The 9,741-nt window shown below is 31.4% G+C and overlaps 1 pseudogene; it reads left to right on the forward strand.

Moving 5' to 3' along the window:
• Nucleotides 1-1,829: 1,829 nt before the first annotated feature.
• LOC149058286 (uncharacterized) lies at nucleotides 1,830-2,329 on the forward strand (annotated as a pseudogene).
• Nucleotides 2,330-9,741: the final 7,412 nt, after the last annotated feature.

Genomic DNA, 9,741 nt, shown 5'->3' on the forward strand with positions numbered 1-9,741 from the left:
ATCGCAATAATAATGATTTATCGTCAGACCCGGCGGCGCGGTGGATTACATATCATTGTGCTAAATATAGGTCGAACACATTACGGGCTTGGGACTTTGATTAGAAATATTGAGAAACTATACGATACGTTGGAAAAATAATCGTCATTTACCGCAGTTGTTTACTGTCAGACGCACTGAATTATCGAACAAATGCACTGGCCGATAGTGGCCGGACGTGGCGCAAAGTACCGGCTATGTTTTTGTAGCGAACGCCGTTGACTTCGATTAACGAAATTAGATTCAACCGGCCGTACTAATGTTCCCGAAGTAATTCCCAGTAAGTTTTTGGTAATTCAATAGACGGCGATCTTATCGAGGGTCCATTACACACACGATATTTCGTAATGGGAAACCGCCATTTCAGTCGTATTCCTGAGTGCTCCTGTAGGTTTGCAGTGAATAGGCCATTCAACGAACAAACATTTTCCCGTGCACGAAACTTACATCAAACGCATTCATATCGTCGTCGTTGTTGTCGTCGTCGTTGTTGTCGTCGTCGTCTGTGCGGTGAGTGTATATACCATATAGTAACGATGATGATGATGATGATAATAATAATATGGTTCCAATACTTTCCTATAACAACTGTTATATACCTATACAGAGATTGACAAACAAAAAGTAATTCGAAAGTTATTTGTGAATTTTGTATAATTTATTACGGTTCTCGGCGATTAAATCGCGTTTGGTATTATATATAGTGAAGTATATAAATATTAATACCGTTATTGTTGCATATACACTGCACCCATTTTAACCATCCTGTTAAATTATTCAACCCGTTTACCACAGGAACGCAGCCCCCGTATGATATCGGACCACGATTTTGACACAGAAGGTTCGAACTACAGTCAATATTAAGCAATCTTTTAGCAACCCACATAAAAAAACCGCCGTACACCGCTCTATCAAGGACAATATCGAAATATTCAAACATTTTAAACATGCAGTGGGAAAACCTCATGGGCCCCAATTTTGTACCTAAGTAAATTTAATATTAAAAAAGGTGTCTTGAAAACATTTTCAACTTTGATCGACTATAGATTTGAAACGATACAAGTTTGCATTCCCACTTAGTCCTACTGTCTTTGGAGTTCTACCGACGCATAGAAATATAATATAACAAAGATATTGGCAAAAGAATTCAATTTCTTTTCTCTGGAAAATTGTACTGTTGAATTGTGAAATGAGTTATATATTTTTTTGATAAGTCCGTCAAGATGGTACCGGTAAATTATGCTAGAACAATAAATCTGACATCAACAATTTGTTAGAATTTTGTCGGACTTTGAGGCCATTTTCAGAATTTATCAAGCCCCCTTATAACTTAATCGTAAATCATTTAAAAACATGGCGTGTGGCACTTTGCGAAGAATGCTAAAATAATAGAACATAAAAATATTAAAATATAAACAGCATACAATTTAAATCTAGTTTTATTTTTACTATAAAACTGTAAATGTTTTAACATTAATATTGTAAATAATAATAATAATAATAATAATAATAATAATATTATATTGTGTATTGTCTTGATCCTATTCAATATTGACGGACTCAATGAACACGTGTCTATTGGCCGAGCGTCTTATCGAACCCATACCAAATAACTGTCGTAGTTAATATATATATATATATATATATACACAAACACAAAAATATACGTAAAATTCTATTATATTATCAAAGGTTTAAAATGTATTACTTTGGATAACAATAGTAGGATTGTTGATATAAATTGAAACATTCATACATTTTGCTTCAGTTACATTTCGACGTGAATTCCGTTATGTGATGTAGCTGAAGGAATGGTATACTTAAAAACTATAATGCCAGAAAAAGGTTCAACTATATTAGAATATTTCGACAATACTTATGTAACCGGTACATTTAGAAGAATTAATTCGACATAACATAATATTGCATACGTTTGCGGAATTGTTCCATCCTTATTTCCACCACACATATGGAATGTCCATAATATCATATTGAACGATGGTGATCGAACTAATAATGAAACTGAGGGATGGAATCATAAATTTTCAATGTTAGTGGGCCATTGCCATCTCTTTATACCCATGGGTATTGATAACGAAAATCCGACTGGAGGTAACGAATGACGAAACAAAATTAGCTCAATATGCATTGGGGATATTACCAAAAAAAATCGAAGATTTATGCAGAGTGACAAGATAAATTAAAAAATATCTGTAATGAATATTTGAGTGGGGAAAGAGATATCCCAAATTTTTTAAAGGCTAAAGCATATGCTATCCGATTTTTGTGATTTTTAAAACTATTGTTAATTTTTTTTTTTATTACAGCTATTATAATTTTTATTTTTATATTTCACCAAATTTTCTATAGTAATATTGTGCCATTATTTTAACAATAAACTTAAAAACCATAATTGTGATTTTTAGAAAAAAATAAATTTTTGACGTTTCTTCCGTGACGTTTTTTTCCCGTGTCGGTTTTTACGGTGACGTTTTTTTCTGTGTTGTTTTTTTCCGTGTCGTTATTTTCCGCGATCCGAAATAATATAATAAAGACGCAAAGCATTTTATATAGACTTGCAGGGTTGCCTTTTTAAAACTGTTGCTCATCGGGCAATAAAAATTATGTCTATCGACGACTATAAAAATACACAATTTTCAGCTGTCACGATGAAGTCATTCATAGCTTTAGCACCCACGCGTGTCGAACGAACGAGTGTTCGCGACAGTATTTTAACAAATCGACGACGGCGGACGAATAACAGGCTCGAGATTATAATAATAGTAATAATAATACACACTATAGATCCATAAATTTTTCAAATTCATCGGAATCGACTCAAAAATGTATTATCAAGATAAAACTGCAAACATATAATTCTGTAAAAACTATACTAGCCCCATAACCGTGTAATCACCAATCACAACTAAACTAAGCTATACATTAAAATAATGTAAATGCAATTGCAGGCTAATGACCAAGCTGTTGAAGACTTTATTCTCAGTAAAAAAAAAAATAATAATATGACATCGAGGGTGTCGTCGAGTGGATATGCTGAGTTAGCGGAAATCTCAAAAATACAGCCTATAAACATTACTATTATTATTATTATTTTTATTATGTAATTTCAAGACGACGTGGCGAAAAATCTCCGGAGTAAGACAACACGTCGTCGCTCACCTGAAGACTGCAGCTCGCGCTCGTTTGTACACACTATTATTTGATGGCTGGTTTCTTTTTTTTTTCGGTGGGAGGGTCGCTCATCGTGCCCACCCTTCCTCCTCCCCGTCCCCGTTCCACCTTCGTGGTTTTGTTCATTTCAAAAGTTGTTAATCACACGAACCCCGGAATAGCCGGAAAATTATATCTCGTCCAAAAGCTTAAGAGACTAAACGAAGATTAATGACAGCCGAAAGCGCGGCGGCACCGATCCTCTGACGCGGGGCGGTCGCACGGTATTACACGAATATAATTAAAGTGTGACGACTAGCGGTAGGGGCGAAACACTGCGGCGGCGGCGGTATAAGTATTGTATTATTATACATAATAATACCTATACATAAAATATACATATATATATATATACAAACACATATCATGTATGTATGTATATATGTATATATATATATAAATCATGATGGCCGATGGGTAGCGTGTTAAAGAAATTAAGATGTTAGGATCCATAAACCTAGGGATTAATATACTTTTTTTTGCTCGCTTGTTTTTAGTTGATATTTATGTATTTTCCAACTGCAGCAAAAACTCAGCAGGCGCGACGTGAAACAAAGGCTAGTAGAGATTCCTCTTTTATTTATTTATCTTTTTTTTTCATCCTTTTTATTTCTATACGCTATAGGTGTACATATATATAATGTATATAAGTACGTAACAAAAGAATTAACGACCTCCTAGTGAAACTTGCGTGGACTTGCGTTGTACGCGAAAAAGTACTCTACTCCTCTTGCAGCAGGCCGTCGCCGCATTGATAAATAAAAAAATACAAAATTAATACAAACTATTCCTTGCCCGCCGATGCTTGGCTGTTTAATTATAATAAACTGTTGGCCATGTCTTTGATAGATTGATTGTTATATTTTATTGCACTGTCGCGAAAAATACGTTCATCGTCTCATAATGGTGACCTACACGCCACCATCGCATTTATCATAGTGTTTTCGTTTTGACCATATATAAAAATACACCGAATGATCTATTAAATATTAATCACTAAGACACTCGTCGTTTTTTCAAAAACTACAAACATTTTTGAATATATTATTTCTAAATTTTTATCGTCATATTTATTTTGAGTTTCTCGCTCGTTTGAACGACGGCATACATTTTAATTTCATATTCCTAAGCAGATTATTATTCGAAGTATTTCAATCTTTCAAAATCAAATTATATGAGTTAAAAAAATAAATATGAGTTAGAAATTAACTTAACTTATAAGTATTTAAAGTTTGGATTAACGGAATGGAGTGGTAAGAGATATCCACTATCCCCAAAAATGTTGACCCACTACTCCGCTCCTCTAAACATTAAATACTTAAAAATTATGATTAATAAACTAAATTTGTCTGAAATGTTATTCAAAAGAGTAAGAAACTTGTTTGAAAATTAGTAAAACATATCATTATTTTTTTTAATGTTTTTTTTTTTTTTTTTTTTTTTTTTTAATGACTTGAGATTACGTTAATGAAATAAACATGATCTGCAAAAACGTTTATGTTTTTTGAAAATAACAACGAATGTCTAACGTTAAATGGATCATCCCGTATACAGGTGACCTACGACGGCACTGCGTGTAAACATTTTATATTTTCTATGCATTTAAACGTCCGACTTTTTAAACACGCCATATAAACAAATTACGTTTAATGTTCAGTTGAAACACGATATCGCATATTATTAAACTTTTTACTCAACCATTATCCCGACTTCTGAACACCCACTACGATATACATTTTTAAAAAGTTTTCTATACTGCAGTGCGCACTATACATGCACGTTCTTCGCTGTATAGCGACGGCCCAATTGAATTTTATATTTTACACTGTTCCACCGAAAACGTTTCCATTTTTAAGTCGTTTTGCAGTAGGTACCTATATTGATACTAGGTATATGTATACCTACTCTGAGACGGGCTGTATACTATTCACTTTCAACGTCTACATTTGCAAATGTCCTATAAATGTTATAAAGCGATATCGCACGCGAGAGTTCTCACAAAGATACCTATCTCTCGTTATTAATAAAATATAATCTCACCTCGAATGAAGCACAACATCAATATTTTGCATGCGCGTACTAATAATACATTATACATGTTTACGGAAACTCGTATTTGTAAATGGGCGCTTATTTTGATAAACTAAATAGGTTTGCTGCTCGTACCATATGGCATTATATTGAGCATACACAGTGGGATTATTTTGACACTGAACACTCAAAATAATTTTGCGCGGAGTGTTTACTCGTGATCCAAGTTCTGTTTTTAGAAAATGTTCGATTGACGTGCGGACGACGAACATTAATTAATGTTTGTGATCCACTACGTAGCCACTTACGGAAATGAGAATAGTTTAAAAATCTAAATGATGCGCATTTCGAACTTTCTGAATAATAACTTTAAAAAAATAAAAACAATGGAATTATATTTATAGATCGCTGCCTATTTTGACAGTTAGGGGAATAGTTCTGTCTTCGTATAAATAGTTTTTATTTATTTTTTACATAAAATTATGTAATGACATGCATAGGAGACAATAGTATAAGACATATATAAACTAAAGTAAATTAAATTTATTTAAACGTCTTTATTTTATTGAACTGTTGAACTATGATAAATAATTTAAAGACGGTTTATGTCTAGACATCGTTCTAAAAGACTAAAAATCAATGTACTTGTTTGTATAAGAAAAACAGATTAGCTCCATACATTATACATGTATACCATATTACACTGCGACGATATTTGTTGTTACGTAATGTTTAAACAAATTGAACTTGCGCACATTTGCAGCGCACAATGTGTCTACTTGCAACTTTCATTCTAATATATACGCAAAACAACCTTAAAGTTGAAAAGCGTACGGTTTTTGTATCGAATGCATTATTATTGTTCAATAGTAAATAGTCAGGCGTTTGGAAATAAAAGACTAACCTCCCTTTCACCCCGATAATACGTACGTACTGGTTTTAATTGACGTTTTAATAATTTACGATCGTATTTGAATATTGGAAAGATCGAACTGGTTAACGATAAAATATGTTATCATGTTATTATTTATCAGTTTATAATCTGCATGTATAAACATGTACAGGAAATTGCGTGGTTAGCAGGTGTGGGGGGTTCCAATTTGGTTTCCGTACAGATTTTCTGAGGAAGGAAAATTGATAGACTACTATGAACACCATGAACTGATGGTGAATTATTATAATTATTATCATATAAAGGGAATTCCTATGATTTCATATTATACGTTTAATTACTATAGGACAATGAGAATTAAAAGCTTGCAGGACGAGGCAATAGTTAGGTACCTAGATGCCATTGTAACCTCACTGCAATTTACCCTTTTTATGAAATTTCAGTACACAAACTGAATCACAGATACAAATATCAATTCCAGTGTATATTATCTTAGTTCGTGGTATGAAATAATTAATACTTAATAGTGCGTATAAATTGGCATATGTATATAATAATATGTTTAACGGGAACAGGTGTTATATCGGTGAGAAATAATGCTAGTAATTTATTGTATTAATAATTAATACATTAAACCTACTTTGTACTTTGTAGCATTTTCTACCTACTAGCTAATAAATAAATTATTAATATTCTTTTTCTATTACCCAAACTTACAGACAGGTGCCTGAACACAAGGTAAAGTTATATATCACTGCAGTGATCTCAACTGTTATTCTTCAGCGGATCAGAATGTTAGAATGTTAATTCCTGTTAACCAAGAATTTAATATTCAATAACTTTATTATATTATACCTATCTGTGCATGGTAATTGATGACTCTAATTATGGTATAATAGTGTTCAGATACCGATACACTCTAGAGTGTTTATATCTTATTTTTTGTATTTTGTACTGTTCGTGTTAAACTCAATTGACCAGCTTTCAGCCGACTTTGATATAACTACATTAAACATTAAAGTTATAATTTAATATTAAATGTACAGTACTCTAGTAATATAAAACATTATTCAGGGTGAATTTATTATTAGGTGAAACCTAACCTAACCGCGTACTTCACTGTATTATAGTGATTTGTGGCACCAATATAGATTATAAAAACTAATAGGTATAAATTCTTATTTTTATAGTGAAATGTTGCAAACAATATTTTAGTGATAATACTTGTGCTCGGTTTTTAAGTTGAACTAGTTACTTTTTTTGTTGTTATTATTATTATTATAGAAGACTATTTGACATTGATGTCTCAAATTAAAAACCGACAAGCCTGAGATCATGAGAAACCTTTTAGTCGAATTAAATTACAAATAAAAATCAAATCAATGTTCCACATGTTCAAAAAACAGAAAAAATAAAATAACGAACGTCTAACTCAAAATCCAGATATAAAATATTATTAGTGTACTTATTTAAAATATTTTCACTTAGCTCCATCCTAAAAATTATGGGTCACTCAGCTTTTACCATTTTGGCAACACAGAGTGCTATTATATTATAATGCCTGCCAAAGTACTGTGATAAAATCATTAACTCTAGAAATCGCTATCTTTGATTTATTCATTATTCTTATTTATTTTTATGGAACTTTTTGGGGGTGCCAAAATATTTTAACTTTTGTTAATGATTTTTCTAATTTTCACACCTTTTTCGTTATTGTTAAGTATCTAAAAAAATATTGCTGATCATCTAATTAGAAAATTCAAAAATTATTCTATATCTAGCCACTTAGGTAATACTGAAATAGCCTAATAGGTATATTACATTTATTATTCGACAAGATATGATATAATATTTTCGTTCAATATTTATAGCAAAAGCTCGGGTTCACAGAACGTAGTCTGCTATAGCAGCCTGATACGAGAGAAAAAAAACGACAAATCTATTGTTAATCAATGCAATGTGTATATAATACAGACTTGGCTAAAATACCTTTTAAAAATATTTCGAATACATATTTCAAATACTTCAAAAAAAGTACTCAGAATATGTATTCGAATACTTTATGATAATAATGTTCCCAAATATTTGGGATATTTCAAAAGTACATTCTAAATATTTTTATAATACTTTTTATTAGTAGATTAGGTGATTTTTTATTAGATTTTAATAACAAAAATATAATTTTTCTTTCAATTCAGTGGGGCAACTATGATCTATTTTAGAGAGATAAGGGATTAAACATTTATATATAACAGGCACCCATATGTTAATTAATTTTTATAGGGAAATCTTGAAGTCATAATAATATCGTCATCGCTAGCTTTTTGGTACAAAATTGGAAAATAACATTACTGTCTCTCTAAAAATAGTAGAAAACAAAATAATATATTGCTATAAAATATATAGTATCGAAATATATATACATACAAGTACAAAACCATTTTCTAGGACGGAAAACGAATGAAATTATTTTTTAAATGTCATTGGAGGTTAAAAAAGTATTTCAAATATAGTATTTAGATTTTCAGAATACTACCCAAGTCTGAATTATAATAAGTGTTGATTTCGTTTTCTTAATTTAATATATTTACATACTTTGAAAAAAAGATTAGGTTAAAGTTCGGATATGGTTTATAGTATAAAGTTATCCAATACAATATCGCAAAACAAATTATTTATAATTTGTTTCATACAATTCATTTTTTTATTGCTTAATTATTTTGCCCTGGGGCGCGTATACATTAATTGCGCCACTGCGTGTCTTACAAATTGATTGACTAGTTTGTTGAGAACAAACGAAAACTTGACTTTGTCATCTAAGATAACCCATGTCACATTGTTTCGAAAGCCACTACATTATGTCTTCAAAACCGTTCGTAGAACAAACACCGTTCTTCCCATGGACTAAATTAAACGCACATCATAATATCACGTACAGACAATTATTAATAGTTCAACTCAGTCGAAATTCAAAATACTTCGTGGACGTGTATGAACACCTGGTAAATATTCCATATATATTATCGATTTTTGCCAAACAACATAATCATTTAGTTTAACTTGAATGGAACCACGACGATAATGACGTTATCGACTAAATCAAAACTTTGGTTCATAATGACATTATGTTCGCAATTGTTTACACGAATGCGACATACGTCCGACTAATAGTCTTAAGCATAATAATATATCGAACGGATGGCATCGCTGGCGTTTCAAGATATATAAAACAGATCTAAAATCGTTCCTGTTAATTTCACTATATGCATCTTGTCACCGTTGTCCATTATGTCATTTTGGTTCGAAAAATAAAATCATCAAAACTTTTGAAAAATTATGTGACACATCAAATTATTATTATTTCGATATAATGAAGATACTTTGCAACCACCACTCATCAATTATTTTCATGACACTTCGATCGGTCACATAAAATATTATAGAAAATGTGTGGTTCCCTTATTACGATATCACAGGATCGTTACACTGCAACTACGTCGGGAAATAATATTAATATTATAATATACTACTAGGCCTATATTTTACAA

The sequence above is a fragment of the Diuraphis noxia genome, unplaced genomic scaffold (genome assembly GCF_037042655.1).
Source record: "Diuraphis noxia isolate RWA-SAM2 unplaced genomic scaffold, SU_Dnox_SAM2 contig0002, whole genome shotgun sequence".
Classification (NCBI taxonomy): domain Eukaryota; kingdom Metazoa; phylum Arthropoda; class Insecta; order Hemiptera; family Aphididae; genus Diuraphis; species Diuraphis noxia.